This window comes from Hemicordylus capensis, chromosome 5 (genome assembly GCF_027244095.1).
Source record: "Hemicordylus capensis ecotype Gifberg chromosome 5, rHemCap1.1.pri, whole genome shotgun sequence".
Lineage (NCBI taxonomy): Eukaryota > Metazoa > Chordata > Lepidosauria > Squamata > Cordylidae > Hemicordylus > Hemicordylus capensis.
The window spans coordinates 111,428,749-111,446,520 of NC_069661.1; the positions used below are offsets into that span (position 1 = coordinate 111,428,749).

Genomic DNA, 17,772 nt, shown 5'->3' on the forward strand with positions numbered 1-17,772 from the left:
GGAGTGATTCATCATGTCAGCTGGCCAAGCAAACTGCTTTCGATGAATCAGTTCAAGGGCACTGTGATTCGATTCAACTTCAAATTGAATCACATATTTTTATTTGTACATTCCCCTAGGGCACATACTTTGGTTACATTCTTGAAAATATAGGCTTGTGTGAAAGGAATCTGTGTTTAAGTGAGACATTAAAATTACATCAAACTATAACAGAAAACATCAAACTTTATTAACAGAAAAGTAAATGTTATGCAACTATTTATAATTCTATTGCAGGCAAATTGTAATGAGGTGTGAATAAAGTTGTGATCTAGAAAATCAAATTACTGTTCCTTATGGAGTATTCATCTGGTACAAACTTCAGCTTTGATTGACCTGAGTGACCCTACTTAACATTTATGCTTTAATTGTTTTGTTTTTAAAGATTAATATAGCCATCATACATATATAACCCACTCACAGTCTTAGCAAAAGGCTTTAGATTTATTCATATTCCATTAAACAACAGCTTATTTCACTGTGATGAGGCAATTATTTAAAAGATGTTGGTGGCCTATCAGCAACCCATAACTATGCTTCATGGTGATTCTGTTGAGAGGACAGAATCAGTATCCAACACCATCAGTCAGAGCTGAAACTAAATTGTCTCAAGTAATTCTCCTATTCAAATGTTGATGATAAATTGTCTCTGGAATGTGTACATATTAAGTAAATATTTGAAATTCAACGTTAGCATTTGACAATATTTGATTTCACTGTTTGACTGATATTGACAGTTGGTATCTGACAGTATTTGATAGTGGTTTTGCAATGATATTTTGTAGTGATTGGCAAACTGAGCTATTTTTCCTCAAAATGCTGAAAAATAACTTGCATTTCCCCCAAACCCTGAAATATGTAGTTTCTAGCATGACCAACATCCATACTAAGAACTCCGGCACCCTCATAAATTTAATTTTCCCAGGGTCCTTGATATGTAGGACACTTACATGAGAGGATTCAAAGCAGAGCAAGAGGAAGGCGAATGGATTAGATACTGACCTGAGGGGAAACCTTAGGGAATCACATTACCATATTTGATAATGTGAACAAGCTTTATGAGTTGAAGAAGTTTGTATAACAACCAGGTAATTATGAACACTGGCAATATCATTAGCATTTTGCAATAGCAACCAACCAACATGTAGTGCAGAATGAAGTGATACAATCTACTAGTTCAGGACTGGACAAGACCACTTTAGGCAGCAAAATGAAGGTATGATTTCTGAATGCTCCCCTGTGTTAAACACCAACACCATTTTCTGCAAGTAAAAATAATCAATAAACCCCTGGTACATGTGGGGAAAGTGTTATAGCCTCCTCCTTTCTGACTAGGGTGTTAGACAGATAGACGAGAGAGAGAGAGAAAGAGAGAGAGAGAGAGTATTCAAACCTGTGATCTCCCATCTGCAATCTGCAGAGGTACAATCCATTCTAGTACTTCAAGCCTCTGCTACTACACTCCCTCTTGCTGCTTGCATAGACCAGGTCTCTGTATTTTCAAATTTTGACAGTTGACACGAGGTGCAGTTTGCATTTGACCACAGGCTTGCAACAAGAGCAAAAAAAATTAACACATTTTGTACTAGATTTTGAATAAATATATGTAGGAATGGATGAAATTAGAAGTCTTCTCCATGTGAATGTTTCAATGATAGATGTTGGATGTTGGTGTCAAAATGCAGTTCCAATATGGTGGATTTCAAGGTTGAATTTTGACTGAAAAATCCAAAATATGACATTTGTATCTTTAGAGGACCCCCTTGTTCCTCAGCCTAATGTGGGCAGTGGCAATCCACTGGCAGTGGATCTACCCATGCTATGGCAGGCTCCCAGTGAGACATCAGCAGTTTGGGGTGTTTTGCAAGAGGGCAAATATTTCAAGTAGCCTGCCGAAGCTCCTGGAGTGCTAGCTAGACTGGAAACAAGTCAAGCAGTATGTTTCCAATCTAATTACTGTAGCTACCTAAATCCAACTAGGGTCCCCGCCCCCCCCCCCCAGGTTTTTTGATATTAGAAATCAGGAGGTTATCTTAAATTCAGAGTCCTGTTCTTTTCAGGCAAATGCAGGTATAACCTGTATTTACCCTCCTCTTACCCTCTACTTTTAAAAGAGGGTCATCTTAAAGTCACAGTAGTCTTCGATTTGGGTAAATACAGTCGTATTTCCAATGTCCAGGCAGGCTATGTATAGTATTTGCCCTCTTGCACAAATACCCAACACTGCTGGTGCCTTACCAGGAGACCCCAGGAGAACAGGTGGATTCAGCACAGCCAGCACTGGAGATGATCTACTAAATCTATTGAATCTCACAACTCTATAATGTATAACATTAAACAAAATGTTGAAGGTGGGTTTGGCAAGGGGAGCAGAAATTAGATCTAAATGTATTAGATTAGATGGAAAATGAGAAGCAAATTTATAAATTGCTTTAAACAGAATTGGTTTAAGCTCTTCTATTGTTTTTAAATTTTTGTTATTGGTTTTAACATTTTATGTTGTCTTGGAATCTAAGCCACTTAGAGAGGTGAGCTGAGATGGTATATGCATCCATAAAATAAATAATTAAAAATAAATAAATCCAGAAATCTGTAATGGTGCAATGTTGTTAAAAGCTGATATTGTAAAAGTGAAAATTTTACCTTTTGCTACATGGATTCAGTGGCTGCATTTCAGTGAAAGTCAGATGTGAGGTATCTAGAGAATGAACAGCAATAAATACCTAAGAAAGGCAAAATCTATAAATAACTTAAGCCCATGGTATGATCAAAGAATTCCATCCCAAGATCATTAGGACCTGTAGATCCTGCTTTCGAATAAGTTCCTGATGATTTCAGCTTACATCTATATGAGAAGCAAAGGCCTAGCACAAAAGTTGACAATGAGTTCTGAAATGCATTTCCTTAATGTGTTGGTCTCTTGCTCCGCTCTGCTGAAGATGCAGTTTTCCCAGCTGCACTCAACATAAATTGATGAGGGTTCATATAAGTTATTGTAAAAATGCCCATTCAAGTATTTGGACTGCTGGCCAAGCAATTCTTTTTTCCACCCAGCATCAGTCATACAATACTTTTTCTTTTATGATTTTCTGTTACCAGTTTTCCTAGAAGGGCTCTTAGAAAATGCCATCCACTGAGGCTTTAATAAGTCTAACATCAGTTTATAATTTAGAGAAAACCCTCAAGTAAATAGAATAGACTTCAATATTTTAATGGACAAAAACATTACTTAACAATGGTACAATTTTGTCAACATCTGGTAATAGGGTCAAGCTAGATATTACTTTAAGCCAGGGCTGCACAACTTTGGCCCTGCAGCTGGTGTGGGACTACAACTCCCATCATCCCCAGTCACAGTGGGCAACAGTTAAGCATGATGGGAATTGTAGTCCAACATATTCAGGAGGGCCGAAGTTGTGCTGGCCTGCTTTAAGCACATGATTTGGGATAGCATTGTTTTTCTAAAAAGATCAGTATGGCAGCTGGATCAGGAACCCATAAATTGGGACCATGACAAGTGTGTGTTGCGTGTGAACCCTCTGCCCGTCTTTTGGCAGGGAGAGTTGCTCCGGCCACACTGTGAACACAGCACTGGCGGATTTAACTCCCAAACGGGGCCACAGGGCCGCCCACATCTGACAGCAAATGCGAGGTGTGTTCTCCATTGCTGCCCCGAGGCTTTGGAATGCGCTCCCTAGTGAAATAAGAGCCTCCCCATCTCTGACAGCTTTTAAAAGGTCTTTAAAGACGCATCTGTTCACCCAGGCTTTTAACTGATACTGTTTTGATTGTTTTTAATGTTGTTAGAGCATTGTTGTTGTTTTTTAAATTAAATGGTTGTCTTTTAAATTTCTTGTTTTTGTTTTTAACTAATGTGTTAATGTTGTTTTTATCTGTTGTAAACCACCCAGAGACATAAGTTTGGGGCGGTATAGAAATATGTAAACAAAAAAAATTATGTAATAAATAAATAAATAAATAAATAAATATTCCCTGCATCTGACGTTAGATGCAGGGGGCGGGGCTAGTGGGGCCGTGGCACTTGGCAGTGGCTTAACTGTTGCCCACCAGGCTTCTGCTGGCCTCCTTCCATGCCTGGTGCTTATTTTCTTTTTCTTTTGCAGCCCCAAGCTGCACATTTGCTACTGCTTTCTGTGTTTCTGATAGATTCATTTTTGGTTTTGTAGGCTGTCTGGTGTCTAGCCTGCCAGGGTCTCTCTGTTTCCCCCTTTTTGGGTTTTTGTTTTGTTTCAATTGGGTGGGTGAGTGCCTGACCGGTGTCCACCTGCCATCCCCCCAGCTGTTGAGTCCCAATGTCTGGATGGCCCAAGAGAGCCTCTGAGAGCAACACCTGGCAGACTCCAGCCAAAGATGCCAGAAGCTGCCCAGTAGGTGACATCTCACCCAGAAGGTGAGACCTGCCTCCTGCCTTGGTCAGGTTATAGAACTTAAGAGTTCTTTAAATAGAGTCTAATTCGGCGGGGGGAAGGATTAGGTACTAGCAGGACTGTAGGTGAGGAGGGGTGAGACCCTCCTTTCTGGAGGAGCCTGGCCCCACCACGTAGCTACCTGTGGCTGCTGAGGTAGAGTTGGAGGGTAGAGTAGAGTTGGGGGCAGCAACCCCTGACACCAGCGTGCACTTCACTGTGGATCTGTGGACCAGTCCCAGTGGGAGGCACGCTGCTTTCCTGACTCTCATAGTACATCGGTGAGGGCAGGAGAGTGAGGTGACATCTTGCTGCTGGTGGCGTGGCCAGCCCTTCCATGCAGCAAGCACAGGAGCCTGTGCTGCACGTGGAGGTGCTGTACACCTACCACATGGCAGATGAGCTGTCGGCGGCCAGGGATTGTCAGGCACGGGGGGGAATTGTTGTCCAGGCAGCCAAACCTTCACCAAGGGTTCAGGGTCACTGACAATGCTGCCAAGGTAACTAAGGCAGCCAAGCAGGGTCAGTTTGTGTCCATCCTTTCTGTGGTGCACACTCTGAGCCTGGTCGGGTGTGATGTGCTTGGCCCTTCTGGGGCTGCAGCTGCTGGGTGCCATTCTGCTGCCGCTACGGCTGCTCTTGTAGAGAAGTGCCACAAAATAGCATCTTTCTTCCACTGGAAGGAAAAGGGTAGGCTGATGCTCATGGAACGGCAGCTTGAGCTCCATGTTAGGGATGTGCAAACCGGCTCGGTTCAAGCCATTTTGCCATTGATCCTGGCCATTCCGGGCCTCTTTGTGCTGGTGGTGGCCAGTTTGGAGGCTGCCAGGCATGCCCACTGGCCATCTCCAGAGGCGGTGAGTTTTAAAAAAAATACTGTTAGAACCCCTGGACCGGCTTGAATCCGAGCTGAACCAAGGGGCATGTTCTGGGGTGCCAAAACCAAAGATGACCAATTCCATTCAAGTCTGGTTCGAACTTGAACTGAACCGGGCATGCCGGTTTCATGCACAACCCTACTCCACGTACCTGAACACTTGATCCTTCAGGATGTCCCAACCTGTTGGAACTCCACCTTTCTCTTGCTGTGGCACCTGCAGGAGCAAGAAGTGGCCATCCATGCCCTGGCAAAGAGTTGTGGCTTGTAAGTGTGAGATCTATCCAACAAGGACTGGGCGCTCTTTTCCTAGATTGTCTTGGCACTTGACCCATTCTTTGTTGCCAAGAAAGCTTGTGTGCTGAGACAGCAACACTGAGCCAGGCTTTGCCCACTGCTCTTCTTCTCGAGAAGATAATCGGTGAGATCCAGACCACATTGGCCACCGGGGAAGCAATTGCCTTGGCAGGCCAGCTGAGGACTGGAATGCACACCCTTGGGTGCATGAGCAGCACGTTTTGTCCTGCCTATGTGACCCAAGGATGAAAGGCAAAGCAGTGACCCCTTACCAGCAGCCCAGGTGGAGGGACCTCGTGGTTGCAGAGGTTAGGCAAGCAAAGGAGAGGAAGCTGGGGTGAAACCAGGATAAGGTTGCCTACTGCTAATGTGCAGTCCACGCCTAGAAGCAGTTTCACCAACGCTTCCTGGTCCAGCAGTATGGTGTCCCTTGCAGGGTGAAGTGAGCATTCTTCCTCCATGTTCTACCTGGTACTTCATGGAGGGGTTCCTTGGTGCCTTGCCAGGGGTATGGAAGGAACCCACTGAGCCCAGCAGCAGTGCTGAGCAGTGAGTGCTGCAGTACCTGTGGCAGGCCAGGAGACAGAGCTGATCCAGTTTTGGACAACGCACTGCCAAGTCTGGCCAGACTTGGTGGTGGTTGCTGGATGGCTCTTCTTCTGCCCACCAACCAGCATCCAGAGTGAGAAAGTGTTCTCCATGGCCAGGGGCATGATGACACGCATGCATGGACATGCATGCATGGATACGGACATGGTGGAGCTGCTACTCTTCCTGAAGGCCAACCTCGCCCTGCCGGGGTATCCCAAGCTGGCCATGGAGGGTGAGTGACTCATGAGTGACTCACCACTGGCAGTGACTCACTGGTGAGTGACTCACTGGTGAGTGATTCACCACTGGGAGCACACCCCACCATGGCCAACCATCCTAAACTCAGATATGTCAGTTTGTGTGTTAGTGCTACTGACACACACAGACTTGCACACCACTGCCATGGCCAATTATGAGATGATGGGCTGGTTCAGTTTCACCCATGTTTCAGTCTGCCAGCCATGGCCCAGCACTAATCTGAGGCTATAGTTTTATCCAGACACAGGCAGGCAGGCAAGCAGGGATGAACCCTGGAGAAGACAGATGACTTCTTCTCATGGTAAGAGTATAAGCTTTGTTTCTTGTCAAACCATTGGCCCATCAGGCCACAATTGGTGAGCTGTCATCCTGCATCTCTGTGGCAGACAGGATGGAACGAAGGAGGGTTTGATATTGTGGCTTTCTCAGCATTGAGCAAGTATTGAGCAAGCACAATGCTTGCTGCGCTATTGCTAGCTGCTAACTATCTGGTTTTGTTGAATCTCAGATTGATAAAGGGTGCCTGTTTGCCTGCCTGCCATCCTTGAGTTGTGGTTTGAACTGTTTATACGATGGCGTTGTGGTGAGAAATAGACAGTGTACTGGGTCTCATGATCCGTGAGACCCGGTTTCTTCACGTGAGCAGGAAGAGCAGGCTAAGCCCATTTTCCTCACTCACAAGCGGAGAGGGAGCCCTGGGCAGCTGGATTGGCCGCCCACATGATTGCCGGCTTCGAGACGGAGCCGGAGGGGGCTGGGGAGCCCCTGGAAGCCCCAGTATGCCCTGCGCGAGTGCACAGGGCATACTGGGGAGACCCCCGGAATCGGGCGGCGGTTTTTTGCCTCCCCTACGGGGGTCTACTTGTGAGTAGGCATGGCGTGAAGCCGCGCAGCAGCTACTCGCAATTTTGAAAACCAGGTTTGCGGAGCACTCGCTCCGCAAACCTGGTTTGGGGGCAGGGGTTCTTGAGCGGGTTACCCACTCTAGAAGCACCGGGCTCGCAGCCGAGCCCAGTGGTTCTGACGATCTGCAAAAATCGGGCTAGGCAATCCTAGCCCCATTTTTGCAGATCGTCAGAATATCCCCACTGGCAGCTCAGCTCTATATGACTGTGTTTTCTTGGTGATTGCTGTGATGAGCTGCATGTCTGGCCTTGAGACTAACTTGTGCTTCATTCACTGCTCTGCTCTGGTCTGTTCTGCAATCTAGACATTCTAGTTTTGCTTATGGCTATGCTTGCTGGCTGCTAAAGGTGCTGCTGTGGCAGCTGTTGCTAGGAAGTAAGGAGTCACAATTTTGTGTGTGAGAGCAACTTGTGCCAATGATGTTACTGCAGCGCAGGCACTGTGGCTGGCAGTAAATTCTGGGTCAGTCATTACTTTTTGGATATTTTTGGACTATGTGTTAGGCAAAATGTGGTGTTCTGTGTTGGGAGCTTCTGTGTGCTTCTAATCTGCAGTGTTTTTCAAGGCAGGGTTGCAAAGTTAGTGCACTCTGCTTGTTTCAGCCATAGGGAACAATGACAAACACTAAGCACCCCATTGTCCCCCATGGGTAGGTCTCAGGGACACCAAAGTGGAGTTGGGTGGTATAGCAGGATGGGTGCTACCTACCACAAATTTTTCAACCTTTCCTTAAAAAACAACAACACAAAACCATAGGATCCACAGGATTTTGGGAAAGGTTTTTTTAAAAAATTGCCTGCTTGCCAATTTCTTTTGTGGATTGGGTGGTAGGTAGCATTCATCACGACCTACCTACCAACCCACTTTGGTGTCCCTAGGACCTACCCATGGGGAACAATGTGGTGATTCACGTTCCCCATTGTTCCCTATGGCCAAATCACCTGAATCACGCAAATTGATTTGAGTTGATTTCATCAAAAGGACTGGCAGCGGCCGCTGTTTCAACTAATCAATTTGAATATTTTGCAGTTTGAGTCAAGCTAAAATCAAATTGCAAAGTACGATCCGTGCACATCTCTAGTAGACTTAACCTTAGTTTCAATTCCATCACGCTGTCTATTAGACTATTCCAGCTTCCACATAGAACCGCTGCTGATACAGAAGACACATGGAAACAGTTTTAGTAAGAAGTGCTAATCTCTGCTTGTCACCTGTGTTTGAAAGCTAATGACTGCCACCTCACAACTTATGTTTATTTAAACCTGAAATCCCTGTTTCTTGTCTTAACCTTGCTAAACGTGTGAGGTCTTCACATATGTCTGATTATGGAGACTTTGGTGGAAGAAATTATCACTCATCTCTATTTAAATTGGGGTCTGAAAGGCTATGTGAAACAGCATACCTGATAATTGGCTCCATTACAAAGCTCTGCCATGGCAAATTTTCCAAGCAGGAGGTGGGCCGGAGGGGCGGGGGCGGGGGAGAAAGAAGCTGCTTCTCACTTGCTACAGAGCTTCAGCAACAGCACACATTTCAATTCTAATTGCATGTACTAAATCCAGTTATACCTCCCATAATGCAGCTGCCCAAACCCAAAGCTCAGAGTATATATTAGAACCAGTGCAATCAGTGTGGAGACCTGATACAAAGGCATGCAATTATGCTACAGATCAAATTCTTCTGAAGCTACACTCCAGTACAAAGGGTGCATTTGCAATTTCAGGATAGGCTATTCTGCTGTAGATCCCTCTGCCCACATGGCTGGCAGACCTTAGCCAGTTTGCTATATTGCTAGAGCACTTCTAAAGACACTGCATATTGACATGGCCTAAATTCGTGGCTCATTTGTACTTTGCAATTGCTCCATCATCTTCAAATCAGTGGTTTCCTGCTTTCTCTTGAACAGACTGCTCAAAAGCTTTTACAACAGAATAAGAATGGGCCCAAATGGAACATTTATTTGAACTGAAAAGAAAAATTGAGAATGCTTAACTTTTTCATTAACAGCACTGTGATGACATGCTCTGGTGGCCTCAAGACCGGAGTTCTGCAACTTGCTTTACATGGGAGTTGTCTTTGAAAAGCATTCAGAAATTGCAGTTGGCCCAGCATGTTGATGTATACTACCATAATGCAGGTAAGTGGTGGTCTGAGAGACTATATAGCACTGGCACTTATGGAGCTGCACTGGTTGGTTGCAGTTCGTTTCTGGGACTAATGCAACACACTGTTTTTGATCTTTAAAGCCCTAAACACTCTAGATCCTGGATATCTGAAGGAATGCCTCTTCCCATAAGCACACTCTTCCCTGGCCTAGAATCTCCAAGGAATTGGCATCATTTTCCAGCATCAATTATCAGTCAATCAATCAGCATTAATCTATTGAAAGCAATCCTGGATATTTTGGTGGCTTGATAGTCTGGAGATATTGGAAAAATATTGGGAGGGCAGGTTGGCAATATTCAGGAATAGTTTCAGTCAAAGTTGCCAAGATCATATGTAAAGGCCATGTTGCACCACAGATAGTGATCAAAGCCAGGGCCTGCTCCATAGTAGAACCCACCCTGTGGAACTCCCTTCTGAGAGGCCAGCTCTCTTCATGTTTACTTTTATTTGTATAAGATTGAGACCTTCTTTTGTAAGAAGGACTATCTAGAATGGCACTGCTTAAGATGTTGGTATCCAACTTTACTGAAACTGGCTGTTTAGTCTACCTATCTCATTCATGTGTTTTGCTTGGGAGGTGTTGATATGATTAATTGCATTTTTAAGTGGTGTTTCCAAATCTGATTTTAAATGTTGTGAGCTACTTTGGCTGAAAAGTAGGATAAAATGCATTTTTTTAAAAAAAACAGCTCATTCCAGTTCAGATTACACTGCAAATTGCAGTGTGTGTGTGTGTCTATATCTATATAATTTGTATACTGTGCACTACCAAAGTCTCTAGACGGTTTACAGCAGAAAACAAACCAATAATTTAACAGTTAAAACACAAAACCAGATTAAAATGTCCATAAAAACACCAACTAACTACAAAGCTTGGCACCCTCAGACGAACCTCCTCTGAAGATCTTAATAGGCAGCAGGGTTCATAACAAAGAAGGTGTTCTCTTAAGACTGTATAGGAGGAATGAACAGGCTCCCTCTGTTTTGCTCTGCTTTTATTCAGTGATTCCATTGTGCCTTGAGTTACTCTCTAGTTGACTTCTGGGAAGAAAGGAGAAATTCAGAATGTTAAAATAAGAGCTTTTTCAAAAGGAAGAGTGTTTGTCCCTTCGAAATGTAGCAATATAAAAATAATTTTAAAAATCGGGGGGGGGGAGAGAAACACCCTTCTTATTGAATATTTATTTTTGCTTTTATATAGACTGCCCTTTCTCTATGATCCCAAGGTGGCACACAACATATTAAACCATTTAATAGTTAAACTCACTATAAAAACTTAAAACAAGCAGCAGCCAAAAGAATCACAACTAAAACAGCACAAAACAAGACCTTCAAGCTCCCTAGCAAACAGCTTGAATAAGAAGGGCCATCTTCAACAGTTCCTGGAATGCTGGCGTGGGAGGATGCAAAATGAATACCCTCTGGGAAGAAGTTCCACCCTCTAGAGGCAATCAAAGAGAAATCCCAATCCTTTGTGCATACAACCAAGCTTCTGCAGGTATCCGCATATGAAGCCGGGCCCTCCCATGGGCATCCTGGGGCACTGCAGGCTTGGTGCCACTCAGTGGCACCAAGTCTCTTCCTCATAACCAACTTCATTGCTTCTGAGTTTCCAGGAGCGGAGGCACCACCACACCAGCACAGAGCTCCAGAAAGGAAGGCAGAATGCTTGCATGGCTGCTCAGCACCTCCCCAACGGGCCTACTCAGCGGGGAGGAAGAGGCCAGCTCTGTTGACAGGGCTGATCTGAGGAGCCAGGAAAGAGAGGTGCTCTCACTAACTACCTAAGCCCTCAGGTCAAACCAGCCCTCCACTGGTCCAACGGTTTCATCAGAGAATTCGTGATCCCAACTGCCTAGTTGCCCTACCTAATGCAGGTATGGACAGTTGGAGAACGCACTTCAGATGCCGCTGTCTATGGCACAACTCAGTCCTAACAGCTGATTATTCAGTATAGTTCCTTGACAATTCAGGACTTTTTTCTTTCACATGCCCCAGTATCAATTTTGGATGATACAATCAAGAAATACAAAATAGACTGAGGCTTGAGCACTAGAGCAAACTACGTATCATGACTAACTTTCCCAATTAAGTTTAATTAGCTAGACCCTTTATTCCTCAGACATCTTGCTTTGGGGGGATTTAACCATTGTATCTAAGCTCAGCTGGAAATACCAAGCACTTCTCAGATATTAGCCCTTTAGCCTCAACCTTTTTGGCACTGGAAAAGTCAGAGAAATGAGGTCACTCTCAGAAGACTAGGACTTGAAGCCAGAGTTCTTCAGAAACTCTGCGCTTCCTGAGACTCAAGCACAGCCATGGGGCAAAACAACTAATCATATTGCTAAGGAAGGCATTTCCCTTACACAGGTATAAAGTGACACATAAAAACTAGTCCCCAAAAAGTTAGTTTTCATAAGTGCCGTGCCATCTTATTTGATAATTATTCACTCATAGGCTTTTCAAGTACTAGGGACTCTCTCACACACTTTTTAAAAACCAGTATGACACTCTAACCACTACACTACACAGGATCTCACTATACAGCACTTAATAAAGCACACTAACGTGGCTTGATATTATCCAGTAATGCCCTTCCTCGTAGGCAAGACTAATCTATAAGGAAGTTCTTCTCGCAATCGGGTCTGCGGGGAGAGCAGGCTTAGCTCACTCTCCCCACATACAAGCAGCCTCCAAGCCCGGGCGGCCAGATCAGCCGCCCACACGACTGCCGGCTCTGCCATGGAGATGGTGGAGGCTGCAGGGATTGAGGGCTGCGTGGCCCCTGGGAGTTCCAGGAAGCCCCGCACAAGTGCATGGGCCAGGGCATCCTGGAGAGAACCCAGGACCAAGAGGCTCGTTTCAGCCTTCCGGCGGGGGTCTCCTTGTGTGTTGCCGTGGCGCCGCGCTGGCACACAACCTGAAAACCCGGTTTAGTGGAGCGCTTGCTCTGCTAACCTGGGTTAAGGGTATGGCTTCTTTGGCAGACTAGCCACCAGAGAACCACTGGGCTTGCCTGTGAGCCCGGTGGTTCTCACTATGGGCTCCCATCATGAGAATAGCCTCAAGGTATATTCCCAGGCCCCTTTTCATCAGAGATCCCCAGCAATGTTCCTCCTTGTAGGTTCAGCTTGCTATTTCCTGTTCAGCACAACCAGAGGATTAATGATTAATTGCCGCTTAATTAGTCAACTTCTGTTTCCTGCAGTAAACATTAAATTACTGGGAGTTTCTCCCCACTCCCATTGTTCTCCCATTGTATAAAAGGAAGAGAGAGAAAATAATGACATGAAACCAGTGATTCCTAGGCCTCTGCGAATATTCAGCTCTGATTATGAGCTGAATAATCTGCACAGCCCAGCTGACACCACACAGAGGTGACCTTTCCTAACAGTCACCTGTGCACAGTGCTGTGTCCCGCACCAATGGAACTCCTTAAAAATAAATAGAACCTCATCCCTAGCCAATTTGAACAGGAAGCAATAAAATGCTAAATACACAAACAGAAAGCTTTCAAATAAAGGCACAAGGGTTCTAAAAAGCCCCAAGGGCACTTTGCCTGCCCACAGAGGACAGGATGGCACTGCCGTTACATTGTCGTTACATTGCTGTTACATAGCCAGCATGGTGTAGTGGTTAGAGTGCTGGACTAGGACCGGGGAGACCTGAGTTCAAATCCCCATTCAGCCATGAAACTAGCTCGGTGACTCTGGGCCAGTCACTTCTCTCTCAGCCTAACCTACTTCACAGGGTTGTTGTGAAAGAGAAACTCAAGTATGTAGTACACTGCTCAGGGCTCCTTGGAGGAAGAGCGGGATATAAATGTAATAATAATAATAATAATTTCATAGCAAAAGATGGCCTCAGATCAGGTATAGAAAAAACATGGGGAAAACCCTACAATGCAATAATCTGGTAACAACCATTTATGGAATCCTTGTATAAAGGAAACCAACACAGGAGGGAAATTAAAAGGGAAAAAATGCTGGTGGAGAAGACCAGTTAATGGTGTAGTGGGGAAATGACTTCATTATCAAGCCAGAGGTTGCAGTTTTGAATTCCCTTTGGTAAACACCTATATTGCTGGCGGCAGCGATATAGGAAGATGCTGAAAGGAATAATCTCATACTGCATGGGAGGAGCCAATGGTAAACCCCTCCTGTATTCTACCAAAGACAACCACGGGGCTCTGTGGGCACCAGGAACCGACACCAACACGACTGCACACTTTACCTTTAGAAGACACCGGACCGGATCTCACGATCAGGGAGCCCTGGGCGGCCGGATCGCCCACCCACACGATGGCTGGCTCCGAGATGGAGCCGGCAGAAGCTGGGGAGCTCAGGGGCTGCGCGGCCCCTGGAAGCCCCAGTATGCCCTGCGCGAGTGTGCAGGGCATACTGGGGAGACCCCTGAGCCGGGAGGCTGCTTTTAAGCCGCCTGCCCAGGGGTCTACTCGCGAGTAGCCGTGGCGCGGAGCAGCACCACGTCTACTCACGAGCAGATAGCCCGGGTTTGCGGAGCACTCGCTCCGCAAACCCAGGCTAAGGGGCGGGCTACAGGAGCAGGTTAGCCGCTCCAGAATCACCGGGCTCGGCTGCGAGCCCGATGGTTCTGACGATCACAAAAATCGGGCTAGGATTTTCCTAGCCCGATTTTTGTGATCATAAGAATAGACCCACTATCTTGTCTTTAAAATAAAATTTGAGTTAAAAGGTGGTGGTTCTGATTTGGTTTGTGCAAGTTGTCCTGATAATTATCCCTTCAGTTCTGAACTGAGGTACATTTCCACTGATTTCAGCAGGACCTCTTTCCCCATGAAAAACAGCAAGATTTGGCATGCACATTGTTAACAGAATTAGAAGGTAACACTGCTTTCTTTAAAAAATTAAATTCAAAAAAGAAAGGCATAAGGAAAAAAGAAAAGGAGGAACAAACAAAACTGATCTCATAAAAATAAACTCATAAAAATGTCAGAAGTAACATAACAACATAATGGAACATACTTTTTATACTTAATGAATTAAATCATAGCTAGTGCTTCTTGCCATACATCTCCAGATTTAACTCTGTTCCAATAATTAACAAAAGCAGAACAAATTTCAAACAAGAAATTGAACATATTTTCCTGTCCCATGAGTGTCCAAGACACATTAACTTATTCATAAAGGTTGTTTACCTTGCTTTTTCAGCCACTCATCCAAGCTTGGAAATAAACTATTTTTCCAATATTTTGCCATTAACACTCTAACTGCCAGCAATAAACTGTCAATTATTTCAGGTTTTTTCTTAGCCGAGCACAACTGCCAAAGGCAATATCTTTTCTGTGAATTACATTTTTGAACCACATCTTCAATAGGCTGAAGAAGAACAAAAATGTCAATTTCCATTTATTAATTTCTTAATGAACTGCAAGCTTAGTAAAGCATAATATGCTCTCAAACAGAAATAGGACTCTCACTGGAATGACAATTGAGTTTTATAGCTTACCTACATGATGATGTGCCTGTCAATCAACCCACTCTGATGCTTGACCCAAGGACAGAAACTTCCTACTTAACAAGTAGACTGAGAGCATCTCCAGGCAATCACAGGAATGATTGCTCTGCTACAACCAAGCTCCCAGAAGAAACAGGCCCCTTTGTTAGGAAGCTGCACAGCAGCCAGTTCCAGGGCATAAGAACAGAACTACTGGATCAGGCCCAAGGCCCATTTAGTCTAGCATCTTGTTTTACACAGTGGCCCACCGGAAACCTCTGGATAGCCCACAAGCAAGAGGTGCCACTCATGTCCTCCACTGGTATTTAGAGGCATTTTGCCTCTGAGGCTGGAGGTAGCCTATAGCCTTCAGACTAGTAGCCATTTATAGATCCGCCCTCCATAAATTTATCTAAACACCACTTAAAGCCATCCAGGCTGTTGGCAGTCACCACATTTTGTGGCAGATGATTCCATAGGTTGATTATATGTTGTGTAAAAAGTTCTTCCTTTTGTCAGTCCTAAATTTCTTGGCAATCAGCTTCATGGGATGACCCCTGGTTCCAGTATTATGCAAAAGGGAGAAAAATTTCTCTATCAACTTTCTCCACATCATGCATGACTTTATAGCTCTCTATCATGTTGTCCCTCATTTATCTTTTTTTTTCTACACTAAAAAGCCCCAGGTGTTGTAGCCTTGCCTTGTAAGGAAGGTGTTTTTCTTAAGATATGGTGACAAAAACTGTGTGCTCCAAATGTGGCCGCACCACATTTTTGTACAAGGGCATTACAATATTAGCATTTTCATTTTTGACCCCCTTCCTAATGATTCCAAGCATGGAATTTGCCTTTCTCACAGCTGCCACACATTAAGTTGATACTTTCAGCAAGCTGCCCACCATGATCCCATGATCCCTCTCCTGGCAAGTAACTGACAGCTCAAACCCTATCATTGCCCCAATATGCATCACTTTACTGAACCACATTTGCCATTTTGTCTCCCACTCCCTCAGTTTGGAGCTCCTCACAATCTGTTTTGGATATTACTACCCTAAATAGTTTAGTGTCATCTGCAAATTTGCCCACTTTGCTGCTTACCCCAAGTGCTAGATCATTTATGACCAAGTTAAAGGGCACTGGTCCCAATACTCACTGCTCGCAGTACAGATCCCTGGGGTACCCCACTTCTTACTTCCCTCCATTTAGAAAACTGTCAGTTTATTCCTACTTTCTGTTTCCTGCCCTTCGTCCAGTTACCAATCCACACATAAACCTGTCCCCTTCTCCCATGACTGCTAGGATTTCTCAAGAATCTCTGATGAGGAATTTTGGTTGAAAGCTTTTTGAAAGTCCAGGTATACTATGAGGCTATTCTCACGACCAGCAAAAACAGGGTTTGAGGTCTGAAGGCGGGGTTAGCACTCCTGTGTGAAACCTCAGCAAGCTCTCAAACAGGGCTCTGTCAAAAGAGCGTCACCCAGTCCCCAGCCCCTCCTCTAAAACCAGATTTACCAAGCAGGGGAAGTTGCCTACCCTCTCCCACTACTCGTGTGAAGCCATGGAACGCTGTGGAAGGCTGCCTATTCGGAGCTACCATAGAGCCTGCATACCAGAGTGGGCTGTAAAGCAAGCAGAAGTTTGCTTGTGGAAAGCATGTCCAGCAAACAGCACTGAGCTTCCTTAAAGTGGCAGGCACCTTGCAAATGAGCCCAAAGGAAAATATGAACATAGGAAGCTGCCTTCCACTGAGTCAGACCATTGGTCCATCCAGCTTAGCTGACCCTGCACAGAGCATCTGTGCAGTCTTACACTGAGCCCATGGCATCCCACCCCCACAACTGTCTCGCTTGCTCTCACCACCCCCACAACACTCTCACTCTCTCTCTCCACCCCCACAACTCTCTCGCTCACTCTCGCCACCCCCCCACAATGCTCTCACTCTCTCCACCACCCCCAAAACTCTCTCTTCTACTCTAACTGCCCCCGCAACTCTCTCACTCGCTCTCTCCACCCCCGCAACTCTCTCGCCGCCCCCACAACTCTCTTGATCTCTCTCACCGCCCCCCACATCTCTCTCGATTTCTCTCGCCCCCTGCAACTCTCTCGCGCTCTCTCGCTGGCCCCCGCACTCTCTCACTCTCTCTCGCCGCCCCCTGAAAGACTCTCTCTCATTCTCGCCGCCCCCGCAACTCTCTCGCCTGCTACGCTCCCCCCCACACAACTCTCTCGCTCACGCTCTCTGTCCTCCATCTTTCTATCTCTGTCTTGCAGTCCTTGCTTCCCCCTACCACTGCCAGGGACTGTCACCCGCTTGCCTGACAGCATCCGAGCTCCCTGCTGCTTCATGGCACAGCTTAGCCAACCGCCTGCCACCCGCAGCCCCCAGAGCCAACTGTCCAACTTCCAAAGCCGCCCTCAGCCTCCGAGCTCCCTGCTGCTTTATGGCGCCCCCGAGCCAACTGTCAAACTGCTTTCCAGCCACCCCACAGGGCGCATGGCCTGTCTTGAAGAATTAATAATATGGAATATCCCGCTCTTCCTCCAAGTAGCCCAGAGCAGTGTACTACATACTCAAGTTCCTCCTCACAACAACCCAGTGAAGTAGGTCAGACTGAGAGTGAAGTGACTGGCCCAGAGTCACCCAGCAAGTATCATGGCTGAATGGGGATTTTTTTGCTCCTCCCTGTCCCCTGCAAGTCACTGGACAAGCACAGGAGTATCCCTGCCCTTGCC

General features: G+C 45.6%; 1 long non-coding RNA gene across 6 annotated transcripts; it reads right to left on the reverse strand.

Annotated features, from left to right (window-relative positions):
* Positions 1-205: 205 nt before the first annotated feature.
* Positions 206-16,661, reverse strand: LOC128327819 (uncharacterized). 6 transcript variants are annotated; one of them, XR_008308801.1, is made up of 4 exons: positions 16,573-16,661; positions 10,454-10,602; positions 2,683-2,737; positions 206-1,758 (listed from the first exon to the last, which is right to left on the reverse strand). It is a non-coding gene; the product is annotated as an uncharacterized LOC128327819 (long non-coding RNA). The 6 variants fall into 6 exon arrangements; XR_008308805.1 differs by having other exon boundaries at positions 16,552-16,659; XR_008308804.1 differs by lacking the exon at positions 16,573-16,661 and adding an exon at positions 15,052-16,520.
* Positions 16,662-17,772: the final 1,111 nt, after the last annotated feature.